Below are 24,457 nucleotides of genomic sequence, written 5' to 3'. Positions count from 1 at the left end.
ACTCAGAAAGGAATTCTGGTAGTTGTTGAACAATCAAAAGGAATGCCAAGGAGGGCAAGGAAGCCTCTTAGTATCACAGAGCCTGTTAAAGTTACCCATAACCAAATGTGAACAGATTTAGTGAGAGCAGCTGTAGCTTGCACTAAAACACAAGCAAAGCCCAATGCATATTTGTTAGAATTGTACAAGCAACTTCATGAAGACCAGAGGTTCATGCCCGTGAGGACTGCTGCTAAGGGGAAGCATTGAAGCTTCAGACCTCAGGCACATGGCCTGCACCTGTAAGACCACCTGCTGCCACCCCGTCCTTAGGAGATGACCTGATCACTTTCGAATAGGGTGAGGGCCAAGGAACCCATCCACAGGAGACTGGTGGGGATCGGAGTCTACAAGTAGAACTTATATCCACAGATCCTGACCCATGTGCTTGTGCAATGGGTTGGCCTGAGTGCAGGGGTCTGCATGTTGCATTGGTGGCTGTGAAAGCTGAGTGTTGGAGTGACTGCAGACAGAAAATCTGAGGATTGGGCAGTTATCTCCAAAGAGTACAGAATTGCCGATCCAAGAGTGAGTGCATCCTGGGGGTGAGTGCTGTGTGTGGCTTGTGGCCAAGACCACAGCCAGAGAAGACCGGGAAGCCTAACGGTTCCTGGCATGTGACAGCAGATGCCTGAGTGGCTCCCAACTCGAATGAGCAGTGCCTTCAGCATCAGAAGTGGTGGATCATCTGCTAGTGCCAATAATCATCTTTTTTCACTAGGTTGGTGCCCTGCCTGGAATTATTTGTGTTCTGTTGTATTTTTTATTATTCAGATGTATTTTCTTTTGTGGGCCATGGCTGCAGTGTTTATATTTGCCAAGCGAAACTTGTACATACTTGTATGTAGACTATATGGTAGAAAACCCTGAGGGGGTGGATTGTGGGGTAAGTAAAAGAGAAAAGCATCAGGCTTTTCTGCCCTCCCACTAGCATGCACATTGGGCCAAAGGGGCGGAGGACGGCATGGCGTGGGGCGACATGGTGTGGAGTGAGGAAGAGCATAGTAGAGTATGGTGGAGAACATGAAAACATCACCAACATGGCTGCTTGAACCAGTGATGAACCTATCCGGTATGGGATGGTTGCATTACAAGTGGATAGAAACAAACAAACAAACAAACAACAACAACAAAAAAAAAACAGAAAAGCAGAGTGTTGGCATGATTTTAATAAATACTAACATTTATGATTCAATACATATTAGATTTTTCCTATTCTTTTACTATTTTTATGTTTGAAATAGTTTAGTGTTTTCCAGCATATACAGACTACATAATTTTATAATCTTTATAGTAGAAACAGTTTTCAAGCTTTATTTGACCAAAGAGGTTATCACAGGACTGATATTCCACAAGTTCACACCTATCATTGGCTTATTTACACCAGAAAAGCCTAGTACCCATCATTTTTTATGACTCTATAAGGAAAATGAGTTAAAAATCAGACTTTTTTTTAGCTTGCACACGACAGACAGCTCATTCCTTGAACCGCTATGTTTTTCTACCTTTTGGGCATCAGGAAAGAACACATGGGCCCTGCATTTACAACAATGTATCAGTTGTGTGGTTATGGGCACTTAACAATATAAAGGGGGCTTCTAGGGGAGTTATTTTTCTGCCTTTCTCAGTGTTGGAGTCTCCCTTGCTCTGTCTGTCTACCTGTGCATATAGTCGCCTTTCTCAGCATTAAAGGACTGCAAAATCTACCAAAGGCTCTAAATTCTGTTTTCATCTGCAAGAACTGACAATGAAACTACGGGCCTGGGATGGTGGCAAAACATTCTCTATGACCACATTGTTATTAACTTTTGTAATTGTAAACTCATAGCCCCTTCTCAGAAAAAAGTGCAGGCATCAGAATGCTCTGGCCTATGTAATTAAAAAAGAGTAAGTTAAGCTGATTATCAAAAATACCTTGGATTTGGGGAATTATATGACTGGGGTTTCAATTCCAATTCTGACACATAGTAAATATGTAACTAGACAAGTTACAGAACTGAATTTGAATAATCAAAGCCATATTTTTTCATCTACAAAATAATAAATGTTCCTAAGGGATAGTATCAAGTTTGATATGATATAATTTAGCATAGGCTAATGTCAAATTATAAATATTATAAAATATAAAATATAATAATTTAGTACTTTATATTGATTGATCAGGATTTCAGAATCCCTACTCCTCCTAAATACAATTTTAAATATGATGATTTCTTTTCAACTGTGACATAACTATACATAAACAGACATACACACACACACACACACACACACACACTGGAATTTCTGAAATTGACCTTTTACTTTGGGTTCTTTTCAAACAGAATGATCCTACTGTATTTACAAAATAAAAAAAAACAAGCATGTACTTGTTTGCTAGGCCTATATTATGCTATAACAAAATATTGGTAATTTAGCAGCAACAGAAGTTTATTATATCACAGTTGTGGAGGTTTGAAATCAATTTGTCAGCAGGGCCATGTTTCCTGTGAGGTGCTAGGGCAGGATCTGTTCCATGCCTCCCTTCTAGCTTTTGGTGATTAACCTTGACATGTGGCAGCAAAGCTCCATTTACCAAAACACATTCTCCTGCATACATGTCTGTGTCCAAATTTCCCCTTTTTGTTAAGAAACCAGTAATATTAAATTAGAGACTCACTCTATCCTATCAATTAATTTTATCTGCAGTAACTCCATTTCCAAATAAAGTCATTCTCTGAGATACTAGAGGTTAAGATTTCAGAACTAGAGGTGAATTTGGGTGAGTTGGTGAGATAGACACAATTTACCTTGTGACAGAGTATACTGAGAAGGAAATGGGAATCAGGGAAAGTGAAATAGTGTTTAGATACCTGTTTAAAGAAGTATTGTAACCAGTGGCTGAAGCCAAGGACTGTGACACGTGGTGCCCCCTGGAGGGGTGGCTAGTGAGGATAGATAGCCCCAGGGAAAATGCTATAAGTATCACAATTTGAGGTGGGGCTAGAGCAACTGAAATTGTCCCTGATTTTGCTTCAGTTACAGCTTGGCAGAAGAGGCAAAGACCCAGAGCCTGGCACCCGCTGAACTGTGTGAACGTGGCCATTTGTCAGTTTCGTTGACTGCTGCAGGTGCTGTTTTGAGTGTCACTTGTCTGGTGCTGGCTGGGGTGTCCCTGAAGCTCTGGGAGTGTCTCTTGTTCAGTCTCCTGTTGTCTTCATGAGTCAGAAGCTGGCCTGGAGTCTGGCTGTCAAGTGCTCCAGGTCTGCAGAGGCAGGAAGATGCCATCTTGGACACATGGCCTGTTGTTTGGGAGAGGAGCTCTGTGTCCTCAGTGGTGGGAAGATGTCATTTTAACAGCCTTTGCCCAGAACTGGAGAAACACTGAACATGGCTATGGGTGAGGTGAATGGCCATTATTGGCCTCAGTAACTCTTTGTTTTTCCCAGGTATGTTAAAGAAATCCCTTTGTTATTGTTCTCTGAGCTTGAGTAATCTTGCAATTGTGTGTGTAGGTAAAGAACTCAGACCTTGGGTCCTTCTGCCTGCTCTGCTCCCTGCTCTGGCTCTGGTGAATTCTGTCACCCTCCCACACTTCTGACTGTACCCAGTGCTTGTATAAATAAATATAAAATAAATCTTTAAAAAAAAAAAAGAATTAAAAAAAATTAGTTTCCATTCCTTTAAAAAAAAAAAAAAGAACTCAGACCAGTAAACTATTTGGGTAGTGTCCTTGGCCAGTTTATTTATTTATTTATTTATTTATTCATTTATTTTTTAAGTTTTATTTATTTATGCATACAAGAGCTGGTGTACAGGCCAGAGATGCAGGGCGGGTGTGTGGGGGGGAGGTGAGAGGATTCACCAGAGACAGAGTGAGTAACAGAAAAGGCAGATTGACCTAAGTACACTGCTGAGGGGAGCAGCAGGCGAGTCAGGAGAGGTCTGCTGCGCCATGTGGGTTTCTCTCTGGCCGGCCGGGGGTATTGAACTCATGCTGCAGTGGCTGCAGATTGTTTCATAGTGCGGTGCTTAACCCCTTGCACAAGCAGGGAGGCCCACCCTTGGCCAGTTTAGTGCCCCTTGCTGTCCTGTATCAATATAATTATCAGAGTTAGGCCGACTACATAGGGTTGGCTTTGATTTTTGTTTTATTTCATGGAAATAAACAAATAGAAAGTCTGACAGAAATAATTAATGGATCCTATTTTAGAGAGGCCAGTACAGGATGGGTTGAGAGAAAAGATAGATTGTTGTTTCTTGTAAAGAAACATTAATAATGTTTATTATTAATAATGAGGAGAGCTCAAAGGAGAGATGGGGAGTTAAATAATAGTGTTGTATTTGCAATTTCAAAGATGAGTCTATTGCTTTCTGATGATTTTAATTAGAATTATTTTATTGCTATTTTTATAATTATATTTGAATGTGGGAGGACAGTTATAAGTTGAGAATAAAGTAAAAGTAGATTTGAAAGTTTGGAGAAAGTAGAACTTTTAATGAAATTGGAAGGAAAATTAAGGAAATGTAAATGGCTGGAGACACATGGGAGGGTTATCAGACAGTGTTAGCATACCTGATCTTAGTAAGATACTACAGATATGTGTGGCAAAGAACCAATGTACTCATATGTGTGGAATTTAACTGAATATCAAGCTGCTAGTATGAGGAATGCATTCATAGATGCATCCACATGAGTTGTTGTGCCGCACTGATGAGACAGAAGGACAATGAGGTGTGGGTCTGCTAATCCTAAGCAGCCTGTTTGACCACCTTTCACATTACCTGCAATTCTGCATTCCTATACAAGGTCAGAACTGCCCAGTCAATCAGCCATAGGAGCCAAACCTTGCAAGATGCCTTTCAAATCAACCAAGAGCAAAAACCTTGAAAACTCTGGGAAGGCTATGCATCAGGAGGTATGAGCAGGAATGCCCACAGACTAATAACCCATGCATAAACATACTCCAGACTTATACATTACAAGGTATGACCTGGAACACCTTGGGGGCCAAAGACTGATGTATGGCAAAAGATCCCAGAAGCTGGAATGCCTTGTTGATAAGATTGAAACCAGGGCTGGGGATCTAGGGCTTGATCTCAATTACAATACTGAGTCATCAAGCAGATGAGAAGTGCCTGGAGGGCAGACTCACAATCCCTGATACTACAGATGACAGAGCACATTTTCTAGTTTCACCCTCCCTTTTCTTTTTGTCCTCCTTCCCCTCACAACTGATGCTGTATGATTATTCTATCAATAAAAAGGCCAAGATCTTGCTCTTGAGCAATATCCTGCATTGTGTAGCCTGCTCTATGAGTCCCATTTATCAATGTGGCAACATTGAGTTCTTGTTATTGATTAATTATTGAATACTTATTAATAAGAGGATACTTAAAATTAGTAACTATAGTAGAAATATAAGAAAGATTAGGATGTTAAGTCAGGAAGGTCTAATGGATTAAAAGAAACTGAGACTTACTGAGGTTAATTTACTGGCATGTAACAGGGTGGTGCCCAGGAAAAAGGGGAGGTTCCAGGTTCCTTGCCTCTCCCAAAGAAGGGTAGAACTGAGAAGGGAGGAGAAGAAGCTGGAGAGGAGACTGGAGAAGGAAGGAAGTAGAATGGAGAACAAGAAGGAGACATGGAGGAAGCACATGGAATAGAGAGACATGTGAACAAACTTCACTTGCTTCTTGGTCCTGGACTGATTGAAACAGATGTGGGTGAGAGACCCTTGAAGAGGTTAACAATGACAGCTTTTATCTTGATTTTGAGTTTGCTCTTTTCCTCCCACTTGTCTGGCTGTTTCTGACCCTTTTCTATGGGTCCCTGCTGGAAGGTGCTTTAAACTTGTGGCAGGCTTTCAGGCCTTTCTCTGGGCCAATCCCATTTGGGTGAACCATGAGGGGATGGGTAACTTTGGGTACTTGATTTGGAACCTATATTCTTTGTCTTTTCTGTATTGTTTACTAATTGTATTAAAGTTCCTTTCCATTAAAGGTCTATCACTTCTGAGCCTTTTGGCTAAGATCAAGTGTAGTATCTGTTTTTATCAGTTTAATATCTGATATGTCCTCTATCCATTAAAGGTTTTATATGTTTTGTCTTGGTGTGGCAGATGGCAGAACCTATTTGGAGCAGGCAGGCTTGAGTGTTCCTGGGCATTACCCTGATACAGAAAAATAGGAGTAACTAAATCATCCAGCACAAGACTGTACAACTCCTGTTTCACCTGAATATTCAACTGAGAATGTCATTGTTAGAGGAAGGGTGGAAACATCAGGATGAAATTTAATTACAAATATTAAAAAAAAGCCACAATGTATAAACAGCTGAAATATATAAATATTATTCTATTAAAAATAAATCTGGAACTGGAAAACAAAGTGATTCCTTGAAATTGTCAAAAACACAAGCTCATTCTAACATTTTTGTCATCAATAAAATATTTTGGTGATAATGTTTAGAATTCCATCCATCTTGACACATTACAGAATGTAAAGTAAAGCAAAGCATGCAATTTTTTTTTTAAGATCATACGCCATAAGTTACACATAAAAATTCAGTTTTAATTTACTGGTTATCATTTACTCACATTCAGCAACAGAAGTTAGAAAATCTAACTTTTACATTGGACTAATATAGGACATAATGCATATAGGAGTCTACAAACTAAAAAGGAGATGAGATTTAAGAGGAAAATATCAATATAATTCCTAAAAGTTCATCTGAGAATTAATCAGTGTGGAGAAATAAAATTAATTTGTATTTGGTAAGGAGACTTGTATTATCTTTGAGGATAATAATTATTGATAATCATGGAAAGACAGGCATATGAGTTGTAGCATCTCTACCTGGTCAATAGCCAGAGGGCCTGAATCATGAGGCCAAAGTCTGAAAAACGGTCTTAGAACACCAGAGAATGAATGTATTCTGGGAAAAGGTGAAAATGTGGGATACATCTGTCATGTTACAAAAGGATATATCTCCAGCCTCATAATTCAGGAATATCCCTATAGTATGGGCTTTTTCTCTTAGAGTAATAGAGGTTTCTGGGGAAGTCAGGGCCCAGTGCTCCTCCTTATAGAGCCTGATGGCCCAGAAACCATTCTGTGGGGATATTATGACCTTCTCTTTCCTTTTTACATCATCCCTACAAAATCCTATGTCATAGGAAGCTGTGTCTCTAACATCCACCACCCAGTATAATCTCCCTGAAGTGATGTTCAGTTGACCAAGCACACAGAGAATGGAGTCAAATCTTTGTAGGGAGCCAGGTAGATCTTCACTTCTTTCTTGACAGGTTACTCGTTTACCATTTTCAGACAGGAGGAGGGCAGGATGGGCAGTGGCTGCATCCAGAACCACATTTACTGCAAAGACAAGTGAACCATCATTTTCTGAGTAGGACCACAGTTACCCTGGGCCAGAGGGTCCCCATTCTGTGAGGACTCAGACTCTGAGTAGATGCAGCTCACCTGCATCTTTCCCTGAGTTTATCCCACAAAGAACAGGGTTTGTCATGGACCATCATAAACTCACCAACTTTATATTCTTCTTTCTTTCAATCTGGAAGAAAGATATAAACATGAGAACCTTCCAGATGAAATGAAAGAAAAAGATGTCTAACTTCCATAATGTAAGAATAAATGTCCAAGAACTAATTCAAGAGTGGCAGCAAAGAAAATAATATTTTATTTACATGCGCCTCTTTTCACAACTGCTAAATCATGCCTGGCTTGAAGACCTAATCCACCCTTATGTTCTCATCAAACATACGGGATGTTTAAGGGTCTATAATATATGTAGGATGTTGGAAAGGAATGATGAATATGGTCAGTTTGACCAAATAGCTTCTTTTTTGGTATGGTTTCCATAGATTTTTACCTATATTCAAGCATGATGCAAAAATGTATTCAATCTTCTAACTTTTTGTGTCTGGATCTAGTAAAATTGCTAAAATTTAATGTTTCAAACAATGATTTCTTAAAGTAGTGAGTAATGTATTGAGTTCATAGAATGCATGTTTTGGAGTTTCATTGATTTTCATCATATTATACACATAATAAATGTCATTTGAAATAACATTGAGAGGATTTTCATCTAAAAATTCTGTCACTCACCAGCATGTAATAGTGCATTCTTCCATCCTGTTATAAAGCAAAATAGGAAACTCTTTAGTTCTTTTCTTTCTTGTTTATTTTTTGATTTATCACCTGTCACATTTCTACTTCTAGTTCCTTTTAATTTACTCTTTCTATCCTATATTTTCATATTCTATTTTTTTCAAACCTTATAATAAAAATGGTCAACTAAATATATAGCAATAAAAGGTGTGATGACAGAGGAGCAAAATAAAATGAAGTCCATAAAATAGGAGATGAAAGAAGGAAGAGAAGAAGGAGAATATGCTGAATCATTGGTAGTTTATCCTTAAGATATAATTTATTGAAACCACTGAAAATTATATAATGCTTCAAATGCTTATTTGCCAATACAGACATTTTTGTTTCTTTCTCCAACTCCTTGCTAAAGGGATAGGACTCAAGAGAAACAGAAAAATGGGGTTTTCTGAAAGCTAAATATTGAACTGAAACTTCCTATTTTCTGAAGAAAATATACAAACATGCATATATATGTATTTTTTATTCATAGGGAAATGCAATTAAACACAATATATCTGTCAGTATTTGTGTTTTCAAATTGGTTAAGTAATGTCCATTTGAAAAGCAAAGCAAAGAAATATCCAAAGTCCAATGTATTTGAAAACTTCACTGTGATTTAAAAAATAGAAACTAATATAAAGAGACATGGGGATTTAAATATTTCTTTTGATGGGATACTAGTTCAAAAATAAGATGAAAGAACAATAATACAGGAAAGGCAATTTAGGTAGCATCATGAAAACATGTCTTAGGTTATTTGAGAACGTAATCAAGAGAAGTAGGATGACTAGTTTCAAAATAACACTTGACATTAATATACACAAAATGCCTAAAAGATCAACAAAAAGAGAAACTTACTCAGCATCTTCCAATATGAACACTTTTGTTAAAACTGGGACAATAAAATGTATTGAACAATGGACTTCTTTATCAGAGAACATTTAGGAGAACCCATGTGAAAGGAAAGTTTGCATTGAATGGAGATAAACCTCATTTTTCTTAACCTAATCTTTCCTATTTTGTGAACTGTATAATGAAATTACAGTAAGTATCTGGAAGATAGAGGACACCTAAGAATATAACAAAAGGAAGCAAGTGAATAATGTAGATGGTGTGAAAGGAAATTGATATAAGAGGAGTAAAGGAAGCCAAAAAGAAATGGAAAAGGCAATTTGAATTTGATAAGAAGAGGAAACTGGGGTGGATGAAAGGTGAAGAGTCTGAAAATAACAGGAAAAAATAATTTAAAAAAATATATATTCAAAAAATATATGTCAGGAAAAGTTACCCATTTTTTCCTGAAGTTCATCTGAAAAATAAAATGGAAAATTCATGTAAACATCACAGTATACCAATACAAAAATAAAACTGAGCCAATTTTCCATTGCACAGTAAATTGGAAGGATTAATGTAATTTGAAAAATAAAACATTAAAATTCCAAAAATAAATCAAGGAAGCACATTTTATTTAGAAAAGTGAGAAAAAATTGAACTTCCTGAATTTACACAATAAAAGAAGATGATAAAAATTGGACACAAAAGTGATTTTATCTGTTACATGTATCTTTTATCTATAATGTTAAGAATATAAATCAAGATTTGAACTGAAATAAAATAATAAAAGGATTTTATAGGAAATGTTATTTTTATAGTAGTGTATTGATATTGATTTTTAGTTTTTGAAGTTTTTATGAGATGTGAAATTTAACAATGTGTCATTAAGTGAAACATAATTTGTATAATTACTGACTAGCAAATATTTAAATTACAAGAAAGTGCTATATGATATCACAGATCAAGAAAGCATATGGCTCTAATGCCTGGATAAGCTTTTGGGATGGCTGATGATTTCTAATCCTTCACATTTGACAAAATAGTGATAGAACTTTCTTAAGTGGTCAATTGATAGAACTTTCAAAATTAACTTTAATAATAATGCTATCTCTACATATATCATTTACCTGAAAAATCTCAGATAATTAACTGACATGATTGTAATCAAATGTCATGGCAGCCATATTTCTCCACTATACACCATTGTGCCCTCTTGACACTTTGTTCCACACCCTCCCTTCCCCATATGGTAGCCTCATTGATGCAACCAGATTATTATGATTTTTTTCTTATTTGGTTTGTTTTGTTTTGTTTCATTATATTCCACATGAATGAAATCATCTGGTATTTGTCTTCATTCTTCTCATTTATTTCTCTTAACACAATCCACTCCAGCTCCATTCATGTTTTCACAAATGGAAGTGTTTATCTTTTTTTTATCAATAAGTAATATTCCATAGTTTATGCAGATGTCATAAAATTAATCTACTGATCTCATGGGCACTTAAGTTATTTCCATAATTTGGCTTTTGTAAATATTCTTTAATGATCATAGTCATACATATACATCCTCAAATTAGTTTTTGTGCATTCTTCGGTGGATAACTAGGAGTGACATTGTTGGATTATATGCTAGATTTTTTTTTTTTTTTTAATTTTATAACACTAATCCAGTCTGCTTTTCACAGGGGCTGGGCCAATCTGCATTCTCACTAACAGTGTATGTGGGTTTATTGTGCAAACCATCCCAGGCTGGATAGGCTCATTATAAGTTCTCGCAGACTAAAAGAGAATTTGTAGCCTTCAGTGGATTTTGCAGTCCTTTATTGCTGAGACAGGGGATCATGTACACAGGCAGGCAGAGAGCACAAGAGAGACTCTAATACTGGGAGGCAGAACAGCAACTCCACTGCCTAGTCCCCTTTTTACACTGTTAAGCACCCATAGGCACACAACTGGCACAAATGCAAAGACTATATATATATACATATGTGTGTGTGTGTGTGTATATATATATATATATATATATATATATATATAATTTTTTTTTTTTTTTGCCAGATGTCCAAATGGTGGAATACATTACATAAGGTGTGGGCTGTCTGTTGTGTTGATGGTGAAAAATAACCTGATTATCCATTTTCCTTACAGGGTTCCATTTTCTCCCAACAGATTTGTTGTTTCTGTTCTTTTTTGATATGGGCCATTCTCAAAGGTGTGAGGTCTATCTCATGGTGCATTAGATATGCATTTCACTGGTGATGAATGATAATGAGCAGTTTTGTTTTTTTGTTTTGTTTTTTTTTTTTATGAGCCTGTTGACAATCTGTATGTTTTATTTGAAGAAGTGCCTATTTAACTTTTCTGCCTACTTTTTTTTTTTTTTAAGATTTATTTATTTATTTATACAAACACTGGGTAGTCAGAAGCACAGGAGGGTGAGAGAATTCACCAGAGCCAGAGCAGGGAGCAGAACAGGCAGACTGATCAAGGACACTGCTGAGGGGAGCAGCGGGTGGCAGGAGAGGTCTGTATGCATGTGGGACCCTCGCCGCCAGCAGGGGATTGAACAGGCGCTGTAGAGGCTGCAGGCAGCTTTGCAGCCCAACGCTCAACCACTGAGCCAATAGGGAGGCTCACTACCTAGTTTTTTTTTTTTTAATAATAAATTTTATTTTTATATTCCCCCATACAATTGCAAACGCCCCATCTGACCCCAATCCTTCCCCTCCCGCCCCCCACCCCCGAAAAAGTGTCTCTGGTTCATAGTTTTTTCTTGATTTTGATTTTCACTTTCTTATATTCATTTTCCTGGTCCCTTATTTAAGTTTTCTAGATTCCTGCTATGAGTGAGACCATCCGGAATTTTTCTTTTTCTTTTTGGCTTATTTTGCTGAGCATGATCCCTTCCAGCGCCATCCATGTTGATGCAAACGGCATGTGTTTATCTTTTTTTAATGCTGAGTAATATTCCATGGTGTATATGTACCACATCTTCTTGATCCAGTCATCTATTTTTGGGCATTTGGGTTGTTTCCAAAGCTTAGCTATTGTAAACAGTGCTGCTATAAACATAGGGGTGCAGGTGCTCTTTGGAATTGATGTTTCTGTTTCCTTTGGGTAAATACCTAGGAGTGGAATTGCTGGATCATATGGAAGCTCTATGTTTAGTAGGTCCAGAAATCTCCACACAGCTCTCCACAGTGGTTGGACCAGTTTGCACTCCCACCAACAGTGCAGAAGAGTTCCTTTTTCTCCACACCCTCGCCAACATTTGTTGTTGCTAGTTTTTTTAATATGTGCCATTCTCACGGGTGTGAGATGGTATCTCATGGTAGTTTTGATTTGCATTTCCCTGATTACAAGTGATGTTGAACATTTTTTCATATGTCTGTTGGCCATTTGCATTTCCTCTTCAGAGAAGTTTCTTTTTAGCTCTTCTGCCCATTTTTTGACTGGATTATTTTCTTTGTTGTTGCTGAGTCTCATCAGCTCTTTGCAGATTTTTGTGATCAGTCCTTTATCATTAGTGTTGGGTGCAAAAATGTTCTCCCAGTTGGTGGGGTTTCTCTTTGTTTTTGTTATTGTCTCTTTTGCTGTGCAGAAGCTCTTTAATTTGATGTAGTCCCATCTGTTTATCTTTGTCTTCACTATCACTGCATTGGGTGATGTGTCTGTAAAGATGTCTTTGATGTGCAAATCCCGTAGCCTATATTTCCTTCTATGTATTTTATGGTTTCAGGTCTTATGTCTAGTTCTTTAATCCATTTTGAGTTGATTTTTGTGTATGGTGTGAGGTAGTGGTCAAGCTTCATTATTTTGCATGTAGCGACCCATTTTTCCCAGCACCATTTAGAACAAACTTTCTTTGCTCCAATGCATAGTCTTTGCTCCTTTGTCAAAGATTAGTTGAGCATAAATCTGTGGGTTTATTTCTGGATTTTCTATTCTAGTCCATTGGTCTGTATGTCTGTTCTTGTTCCAAAACCATGCAGTTTTGATGATTATGGCTTTGTAGTATAGTTTGAAGTCTGGGAGTGTGATGCCTCCATTTCCTTCTTTTTTTTTTTTTCAGTAGAGCTTTGGCTATTCAGGGTTTTTGGTGATTCCATATGAATTTCATCAATAATTGTTCTATTTCTTTGAAGAATGCCATTGAGATTTTGATTGGAATAGCATTGAATCTGTATATTGCTTTTGGTAGGATGGCCATTTTAATAATGTTTATTCTTCCAATCCATGAGCAGGGGATGTCTTTCCATTTCTTTGTCTCTTCTATTTCTTTTAAAAGTGTTTTATAGTTTTCTTTGTATAGGTCCTTTACCTCTTTTGTTAGATTTATTCCCAAATATTTGATTTTTTTTGTTTCGATAATAAAAGGGATGGTTTTTTTGATTTCTTCTTCTTCAGATTTATTGTTTGTGTATAGGAAGGCTACTGACTTTTGCGTGTTGATTTTGTATCCTGCCACTTTACTGAATTGATTGATGAGTTGAATTAGTTTTTCTGTGGAGATTTTGGGGTTCTCTATGTATATTATCATATCATCTGCAAATAGTGATAGTTTGACTTCTTCTTTTCCTATTTGGATTCCTTGGATGTCTTTCTCTTGTTTTATTGCTCTGGCTAGGACTTCCATTATTATATTGAAAAGCAGTGGTGAGAGTGGACAGCCTTGTCTTGTTCCAGATCTTAATGGAATTGCTTTCAGCTTTTCACCATTGAGAATGATACTGGCTGTTGGCTTGTCATAGATGGCCTTTATGATGTTAAGGTATGTTCCTTGTATCCCAAGAATTTCAAGGGCTTTTATCATGAATGGGTGTTGCACTTTGTCGAAAGCTTTCTCAGCATCTATTGATATTATCATATGGTTTTTATATTTCTTTTTGTTGATGTGTTGGATAACGTTGATTGATTTTCGGATGTTAAACCATCCTTGTGCCCCTGGAATGAATCCAACTTGGTCGTGGTGAATTATCTTATGGATACATTGTTGGATTCTGATAGCTAAAATTTTATTGAGGATTTTTGCATCAGTGTTCATTAGGGAGATTGGCCTATAGTTTTCCTTTTTTGTGTTGTCCTTATTCGGTTTTGGTATTAGTGTAATATTGGCTTCATAGAACGTGTTTGGTATTGTCCCTTCCTTCTCAATTTTTTGGAAGAGTTTGTGAAGGATAGGCACTAATTCGTCTCTGAATGTTTGGTAGAATTCATTTGTAAATCCATCAGGTCCTGGGCTTTTGTTTTGGGGGAGGTTTTTGATTACCATTTCAATTTCGCTGTTTGTAATTGGTCTGTTTAGGTGTTCTATTTCTTCTTTATCTAGTTTTGGGTGATTGTAGAGTTGTAGGAATTTGTCCATATCCTCTAGATTGTTGAACTTGTTTCCATATAACTGTTCATAGTAGTTACTGATTATTCTTTTGATTTCTGCTGTGTCCGTTGTGATTTCTCCTCTTTCATTAATGATCCTGTGTATTTGTGCTTTCTCCCTTTTTTCCTTTGTGAGCCTGGCTAGGGGTTTGTCTGTTTTATTGATTTTTTCAAAGAACCAGCTCTTGGTTTCATTGATCTTTTGGATTGTTTTTTTAGTTTCAATTTCATTTATTTCTGCTTTGGTTTTTATTATTTCTTTTCTTCTACTGGTTTTGGGGTTTTTTGTTGTTCTTTTTCTAGATCTTTGAGCTTCGAGATTAGGTTGTTTCTTTGAGTTCTTTCTTGTTTCTTGATGTGAGCTTCTATTGCTATATATTTTCCTCTTATTACTGCTTTTGCTGCATCCCATACATTTAGGATATTGGTGTCCTCCTTGTCGTTCAATTCAAAGAATTTTTTAATTTCTTCTTTGATCTCCTCATTAGTCCAGTGGTCTTCCAGTAGTGTGGTTTTTAATCTCCATGAGGTAGGAAAATTCCTTGCCTTCTTTTTATGGTTTATTTCTAGTTTGATGCCTTCATGGTCAGAAAAGATGGTTGATATGATTTCAATCTTGGTGTATCTGTTGATGTTTGTCTTGTGCCCCAGTATGTGATCGATCCTGGAGAATGATCCGTGTGCGATTGAGAAAAATGTGTACTCCGTTTTTTTTGGGTTTAGTGTTCTATAGATGTCTGTTAAGCCCAAATGCTCTAGGTCCTTATTTAGAGCTTTGGTTTCTTTACTTATTTTTTGTCTTGTTGATCTATCCATTGTTGATAGTGGTGTGTTGAAGTCTCCCACTACGTATGTGTTTTCTCTGATGTCTGTTTTCAGAGAGGACAACAGTTGTCTGATATATTTTGGTGCTCTTTCGTTTGGTGAGTATATGTTAATGAGTGTTATTTCTTCTTGAAGTATTGTCCCCTTGATCATAATATAGTGACCACTGTGGTCTCTTTTTATTTTTTTGAGTTTGAAGTCTGTTTTATCTGATATAAGTATAGCTGTTCCTGCTTTCTTTTTTGGCCCATTTGCTTGTAGGATTGTTTTCCATCCTTTGACTTTGAGCCTATTTTTATCTTTTGTAGCTAAATGTGTTTCCTGGAGACAGCAAAAGGTTGGGTTTTTTTTCTTAATCCAGGCTGCAACTCTGTGTCTTTTTATTGAAGAGTTTAGTCCATTTACATTTAGAGTTAATATTGATATGTTAGCATCTGTATTTGCCATTATGTTTGTCTTTCCTTTGATTTTATTTATTTATTCTTTTAATAACTTTTTTTTTTTTTTTTTGGTCTTCTTTCGTTGTTATTCGTCCCTCTGAGGTTCTGGCTTTAGGATTCCTTGTAGTATTTTTTGGAGTGGGGGTTTAGTCGTAATGAAATTCCGGAGTTTCTCTTTGTCTGGGAAGGTCCATATTCTTTCTTCATGGAGGAAAGAGAGCTTTGCGGGATAGAGTATTCTTGGTTGGCATCTGTTTTCCTGGAGTCTGTTGACTATGTCCCTCCACTCTCTCCTTGCCCGTAGTGTTTCTTCAGAGAAGTCTGATGTCAGCCTGATTGGTTTTCCTTTGAATATTATCTGTTTCTTCCCTCTTGTCAGCTTCATTATTTTTTCCTTGTCCTGGATTCTTGGGAGCTTTACTATTATGTGTCTTGCTGTGTTTTTCCTTTCGTCGTGGAATTTTGGTGTTCTTCTTGCTTCTTGTATCTCAATTTTCAGCTCCTTCTTCGCATTTGGGAAGTTCTCTTCAATTATCTCCTGGAATATTTTCTCTGTTCCTACATCTCTCTCCTCTCCTTCTGGAATTCCTATAACTCTTATATTTCCTTTCCTCATGGAGTCAGATAGTTCCCGAAGTCTTTCTTCATTGTTTTTCCTTTGTACTTCTCTTTCCTTTTCTGTTTTGGTTCTTTTTATTTCTGTGTCTTCAAGAGTACTTATTCGTTCTTCCATTTCATCTATTCTGCTTTTATTGCTTTTCCCAGAGTTCTTTAGTTCCTCCATTAATTCTTTGATCTCCTGCATTTCTTTTACTTCCCTCTTTAGGGACTCAATTTCCTTCTTCTGATCTATCACTTTTTTAATCATGGCAATTTTAAATTCTCTTTCTGGAAGGCTCAGAATTTCTTCCAAGTTGCTGTCGTTGCAATCTGGGGAGTGGTTTTCTTTTTGTGGTGTGCTTCTTTCCTGAGGAGTTGTTAGGTTGCGTGTGGTTCTTCTACTCCCTACTGTCTGTTTTCTAATTTGTCGTATGCGTTGGGACACTGTGTTGCTCGGACTGACTGGCATCTTGGGTGAACTTCTCCGCTCCCCTCTGGCTCTTCCAGGAGCCATCTCTGTCTTCTGGGGGAGCTTTCTGCTGGTTTTAGGCAGTTTTTACTGAAGAAATGTCCCTGTTCTAAAGTGGCGAAGCGGGATGCAGTCCCTGCGCCTCCGGTTTCAGGCACACTCTTCTGCGCACCCGGTCTGCCCCAGACGTGGGTACCTGCTCCCTCTGTGGGCTCAGACTGCTGGTCGGAAGGGGCCTGGCGTGGGCTAACTTTCCGGCTGGCCACTGGGTCCTCCAGAAGCCGTCTGCCCTTTTCAAGCAGTCTTAAGATATTTCCTGTTCTATGGGGTGTTAGTGACTTTTTTTTCTGGTCGCTAGGTGGCGCCAGAGATCTCTCCTATTGTCCTTGGGGGGCTGTTTTTCGCCTCCCCCCACCCCGTGGGACAGGGAACAGAGCGGGAATGGTAGGGTACACCTCAACAGCTTTGGGGTGCTGTGTCTGCCTTGTGCCCCACCGTCGTGGAGAACCCACGCCCCGAATTTTCGTGCCCTGGGTCTCAGTTCAAAGCCCTCAGGTCCAGGACTCGGGCTGTAGCCCAGTTCAGTGGTGCGGGAATGGCGCCTTTTGCACCGCTCCTGTGCCTGGGCGCCTGGTTCCTGCTTACTCAGGGAGGGACCTTCACCTCAGTGAGGACCTCCGCGCGTCTCCCCGCAAGCCTAGGTCGCAGGCGCGGGTACCTGGGCAGCCGCGATCCAGGTCTGCATTTGCTTTTCAAGCGCGCCAAGCGCGCCGCTTTTCCGCACAAACTTACCGGCAGCCCGGGCTGTGTGCGCGTCTCCCGGGGTCTTTGTTCTTCTCTAATCTACCTAGTTTTTGATTGAGTTATTTATTGTCTTTTTGATGAGCTTCGTGATATAATATTAAACCTGCAGTGGTGCAGAAAACAAATGTATGTACACATAAAAAGATTCTGGAAAGTTCCCTTCTTTGCCAACAGCGTTCTTCAATAAATGAAAAGAGGAAGTGAGTGAACTTTCTGTATTGAGAAAAATTAAAAAAAGCCTACTTTTGACAGTTAATTTATATTTTACTTATTGATCCTTTTTGAAATTATTTAGATATTTGTTATTCAGTTGTTGGTATTAATATGTTTGTTTGAGTGGTGTTAAATAAATGTACTCACTTCTCATAATTGCAGTAACTGTTGGTAGAGATAGTATCTACAAACACTGAATTAAAGAAATCTGAACAATGACTGATGGAGGAATTACAGATATAGGCCATGTATACCTCAAGTCACAATACATTTCAGTATATTGACCAAAATCACATTTTATGTGAGCCTGAATTTACTAAAACCAAAATAAATCAACAAAATCATAAGAAAAGTAACAGATGTGAAGTATTAAATGGAAATGGGGTGAAAGCTGCTGAATCAAACCACCTTCGTATATTTGAGATGTAACATTCCGATCACAAACTTAAAAAAAAAAATTGAACATGTAAACCATTATTAAGTTTGAAAGAGTAGAAAGTTAACATCTTCATTAACTGAAAATAGCATGAAAATTAAAAACCAAAAAAAAGGTAAAAAGAACATTAAAAACATCCATTTGTTAAATACTATATCTATAACACCACACATTTGAAATATGGTTCATATTAAAAATTAAATCCTAAAAATTACAAAAGTCAACATCCATGTTTTCATACTTTATTCTGTGATTCATAGCTTAGGGAAGATAAGTTTCCAAATAATTTACCAGGAGTATAAAGAGTGTTATTTTCATTCCCCACTGCAAGAAATAAGACACAAAATGACAAAAAGAGAGTGTGTAAAATAGGGATTAATTCAGATGGAAAATACCAAAAAATGTACTTTCATTTATCCTGTATTTTTAATGATTATATGTGAAATATATTTGTGATTCACAATCATAACTAGACACCTAGCAGAAATTAATATTTTTAAATCTATTTTTATTTTTTATATTTATTGTTATATTGTTGCTGAATTTTGGACAGTATTTGATTTCTCCCCTTAGGTAAAATCCCCATAGTTCTATCATCACAGCACCCAAGACTATCACCATAGTCGCTTGTGCTCTTCCCTTTCCTATTTTAATAGTTTTCCCTCTCCCTCCCCTGATGTATGCCTCCAATCTACATTCAACGTGCAAGTTTTGCCTTTTCCTTCACCCTTTGTCTAGTTTCTGTATACTGAAAAATGAGATAACACCTCACAACAGTGAGAATGGCCCATATTGAATAAAAACCACAAACCACAAATGCTGGCAAGGATGTGGTGAAAAGGAAACCTCTGACACTGCTAAGTGGGAATGCAAACTGGTCCAACCATAATGGAATGCTGTGTGGAGATTCCTGAAAGCACTAACAATTGATATAGCATATGACCCAGGGAATCCACTCCTAGCAATCCACAAAAACACTAATTCAAAAGGAAAACTGCACTTCTATGTTCATTGCAGCATTACTGACAATAGCCACATATGAAAATAACCTAAATGCCTCAAATCAGATGAAAGGTTCAAGAAGGTGCATAGATGCATAAAAACATGCCATTTGAACAAAAACATGGAAAGAGATGAAAGGGATTATGCTAAGTAAAATAAGTCAGAAGGAAAACAGAAAGAGAGGATGGTTTCGCTTATGTGGAATATCAAAAAAATTGAAGATAAGAAAAAACTTCAGGGTGCTCATAGATCTGAGGCATACAGCAAGAGAGACTGGGTGGAGAGAGGGGTCAAAACAGTGGTGGGAAGAGCATAAGACATTATGATGATGGATCACAAGTACTGAAATGGTAGGAGAACACCAGGATATACAACATAGAGGAGAAATAAAATATTTTCATACATTAACAACAATGTAAGACTTTAAATAAATGCAATGAAATAAAATAAATAAAATTATATAATCATAAAAAATAACAAATAAAATTTTATCTGGAAAATTCAGAACTTTCCATCATCCCTTAAGGCTTTGGAGATGTCTTTCAAAGTAATGGGCCTCATACACTACAGAGATACAAAATGAATGGACATTTTCAGAAAGTACGTGCAGAATGAAAACCAAGTTCCTGTCACCCTAATTCCTGACGTTTCCCAAAAGTCAGGAATGAATCTGTGATAAATCTCTGAAAGACAGAAGTAGAGGCCAATGTGTACAGGGAAGTAAAGGAATAGAGTTAAAAAGGAAGATAGAAATAAATGAAAGGGAAGGAGACAGAAATGTGGAAGTAGTAATATGGAAGCAATTCATAAAACAAGGGGAGTGAAAGAAAACTTCGGCATTGATGAGAAGGGTAATGGATACACAAAGAATGCTGTCATTTACATAGTATGGGGAAGAGAGGATTATGAAAGATATGTTACCATATTTTGTCTGAAGTTCCTCTGAAAAAGATAGAAAAAGAGAGGGCGGAGCAACATGGCGGCGAGGAGACGCTGCGAGTAAGATCTCCCATTAAAAAAAGTTAATAGGGAGGAAAAGCGGCAGGTCCCAGTGAGAACTGGGACACGGAAGATAAACGGACGACTCCAGCAAACTGCCCGAAGAAGAAAGTTGCCATAAAAGAGGACGAGAAGGGAGGGAAGCGCAGAACCCTGCTCCCCTCCCCCGCCCACAGAGGCGGCACTCTCCGACCGGCAGAGAGGAGGAAAACAACAAACCAAAACGCCCAACAAGAAAAACGGACGCAGCAAGTGGGACTGTGAGTGGAAAGGAACTATTTCAGCCACCACACCCCGTGAATGGGAGCTGAGGTGAACCCTGCAGGATCCGCCGCGGAGGTGAGCTCCAGGCGCCATTGAAGAGAGCCCCGCCCCCCAGGAGGAGACCAGCACCAGCACACAGCCCCGGCTGCCCGGTAAGCTTGCGCGAAAGCGGCGCTCGGATTGCAGCTGCCCAGGTCCCCGCGCCTGCGACCTAGGCTTGCGGGGAGACGGCGGAGGCCCTCCCTGAGTGAGCAGGAACAAGGTGCCCAGGCAGGGGAGCGGGATTCAAAAGGCGCCATTCCCGCGCCACTGATCTGGGCTACAGCCTGCGTCCTGGAACTGAGGGCTTTGGAACTGAGACCCGGGCGGAGGCCCTCCCTGAGTGAGCAGGAACAAGGCGCCCAGGCAGGGGAGCGGGATTCAAAAGACGCCATTCCCGCGCCACTGATCTGGGCTACAGCCCGCGTCCTGGAACTGAGGGCTTTGGAACTGAGACCCGGGGCACGAAATTAGGGGCGTGGGTTCCCCACGACGGTGGGGCACAAGGCAGACACAGCACCCCAAAGCCGTTGAGGTGTACCCTACCATCCCCGCTCTGCTCCCTGTCCCATGGGGTGGAAAATCAGCTCCCCAAGGGCTCTAGGAGAGATCTCTGGCGCCACCTAGCGACTTGACCCCAGCACAGGCTACTGAAGGAGCTAGTGGCCAGCTGGGGAGTTAGCCCACACCGGGCCCCTTCCGAACAAGTAGTCTGAGCCCACAGGGAGAGCGAGCACTCACAGCCGGGGCAGACCAGGCGCGCAGAAGAGTGTGCCTGAGACCAGAAGCGCAGGGAGTGTGTCCCACATCACCATTTTAGAACAGGGACATTTCTTCAGTAAAGACTACCTGCAGAAGGCTTCCTCAGGAGCCAGAGGTGAGCAGGGGAAGTTCGCCCACGCCAGACCCCCTCTGGCCTGCAGTCCAAGCCCAGAGGGGAGCAGGAACCCACCGCAGGGGCAGACCAGGCGCACAGGGGAGTGTGTCCCCACATCGGCATTTTAGAACAGGGACCTTTCTCCAGTAAAGGCTGCTTGAAACTGACAGATGACTCCTGGAAGAACCAGAGGGGAACAGAGAAGCCCACCCAAGATGCCGGCCAGTCCCAACAACACAGTGTCCCAACGCATACGGCAAATTAGAAAACAGACAGTAGGGAGGAGAAGAACCACACGCAACCTAGCAACTCTCCAGAGAAAAAGCACACCACAAAAAGAAAGCCAGACCCCAGATTGCAACGATAATAACTTGGAAGAATTTCTGAGCCTTCCAGAAAGAGAATTTAAAACTGCCGTGATTAAAAAACTGACAGAAATCATAAAGGAAAACAATGATAAGGGAAAAATAATCAACGATCAGAAGAATGCAATTGAGTCCCTAGAGAGGGAAAACAATGGTCAGAAGAAAGAAATTGAGTCCCTAAAGAGGGAAGTAAAAGAAATGCAGGAGATCAAAGAATTAATGGAAGAACTAAAGAATTCTGGGAAAAGCAATGAAAGCAGAATAGATGAAATGGAAGAACGAATAAGTAATCTTGAAGACACAGAAATAAAAAGAAACAAAACAGAAAAGGAAAGAGAAGTACGAAGGAAAAAGAACGAAGAAAGACTTCGGGAACTATCTGACTCCATGAGGAAAGGAAATATAAGAGTTATAGGAATACCAGAAGGAGAGGAGAGAGATGTAGGAACAGAGAAAATATTCAAAGAGATAATTGAAGAGAACTTCCCAAATGTGAAGAAGGAGCTGAAAATTGATATACAAGAAGCAAGAAGAACACCAAACTTCCACGACGAAAGGAAAAATACAGCAAGACACATAATAGTAAAGCTCCCAAGAATCCAGGACAAGGAAAAAATAATGAAGCTGGCAAGAGGGAAGAAACAGATAACATTCAAAGGAAAACCAATCAGGCTGACATCAGACTTCTCCGAAGAAACACTACGGGCAAGGAGAGAGTGGAGGGACATAGTCAACAGACTCCAAGAAAACAGATGCCAACCAAGAATACTCTATCCCGCAAAGCTCTCCTTCCTCTTTGAAGAAAGAATATGGACCTTCCCAGACAAACAGAAACTCCGGAATTTCATTGCAACTAAACCCCCACTCCAAAAAATACTACAAGGAGTCCTAAAGCCAGAACCTCAGAGCGACGAATAACAATGAAAGAAGGCCAAAAAAAAAAAAAAAGCTATTAAAAGAATAAATAAATAAAATCAAAGGAAAGACAAACACAATGGCAAATACAGATGTTAACATAACAATATTAACTCTAAATGTAAACGGACTAAACTCTTCAATAAAAAGACACAGAGTTGCAGCCTGGATTAAGAAACAAAACCCAACCTTTTGCTGTCTCCAGGAAACACATTTAGCTACAAAAGATAAAAATAGGCTCAAAGTTAAAGGATGGAAAACAATCCTACAAGCAAATGGACCAAAAAAGAAAGCAGGAACAGCTATACTTATATCAGATAAAACAGATTTCAAACTCAAAAAGATAAAAAGAGACCCCAATGGTCACTACATTATGATCAAGGGGACAATACTTCAAGAAGAAATAACACTCATTAACATATACTCACCAAACGAAGGAGCACCAAAATATATCAGACAACTGTTGTCCTCTCTGAAAACAGACATCAGAGAAAACACATACGTAGTGGGAGACTTCAACACACCACTATCAACAATGGATAGATCAACAAGACAAAAAATAAGTAAAGAAACCAAAGCTCTAAATAAAGACCTAGAGCAATTGGGCTTAACAGACATCTATAGAACACTAAACCCCAAAAAAACGGAGTACACATTTTTCTCAAGCGCACACGGATCATTCTCCAGGATCGATCACATACTGGGGCACAAGACAAACATCAACAGATACACCAAGATTGAAATCATATCAACCATCTTTTCTGACCATGAAGGCATCAAACTAGAAATAAACCATAAAAAGAAGGCAAGGAACTTTCCTACCTCATGGAGATTAAAAACCACACTACTGGAAGACCATTGGACTAACGAGGAGATCAAAGAAGAAATTAAAAAATTTTTTGAATTGAACGACAAGGAGGACACCAATATCCTAAATGTATGGGATGCAGCAAAAGCAGTAATAAGAGGAAAATATATAGCAATAGAAGCTCACATCAAGAAACAAGAAAGAACGCAAAGAAACAACCTAATTTCGAAGCTCAAAGATCTAGAAAAAGAACAACAAAAAAACCCCAAAACCAGTAGAAGAAAAGAAATAATAAAAACCAAAGCAGAAATAAATGAAATTGAAACTAAAAAAACAATCCAAAAGATCAATGAAACCAAGAGCTGGTTCTTTGAAAAAATCAATAAAATAGACAAACCCCTAGCCAGGCTCACAAAGGAAAAAAGGGAGAAAGCACAAATAAACAGGATCATCAATGAAAGAGGAGAAATCACAACGGACACAGCAGAAATCAAAAGAATAATCAGTAACTACTATGAACAGTTATATGGAAACAAGTTTAACAATCTAGAGGAGATGGACAAATTCCTAAAACTCTACAATCACCCAAAGCTAGATAAAGAAGAAATAGAACACCTAAACAGACCAATTACAATTAGCGAAATTGAAATGGTAATCAAAAACCTCCCCAAAAACAAAAGCCCAGGACCTGATGGATTTACAAATGAATTCTACCAAACATTCAGAGACGAATTAGTGCCTATCCTTCACAAACTCTTCCAAAAAATTGAGAAGGAAGGGACAATACCAAACACGTTCTATGAAGCCAACATTACACTAATACCAAAACCGAACAAGGACAACACAAAAAAGGAAAACTACAGGCCAATCTCCCTAATGAACACTGATGCAAAAATCCTCAATAAAATTTTAGCTATCAGAATCCAACAATGTATCCATAAGATAATTCACCACGACCAAGTTGGATTCATTCCAGGGGCACAAGGATGGTTTAACATCCG

Source organism: Talpa europaea (genome assembly GCF_964194135.1).
Source record: "Talpa europaea genome assembly, chromosome: 2".
In the NCBI taxonomy this organism is placed as follows: Eukaryota; Metazoa; Chordata; class Mammalia; order Eulipotyphla; family Talpidae; genus Talpa; species Talpa europaea.
Note: the sequence above shows the minus strand (reverse complement) of the source record.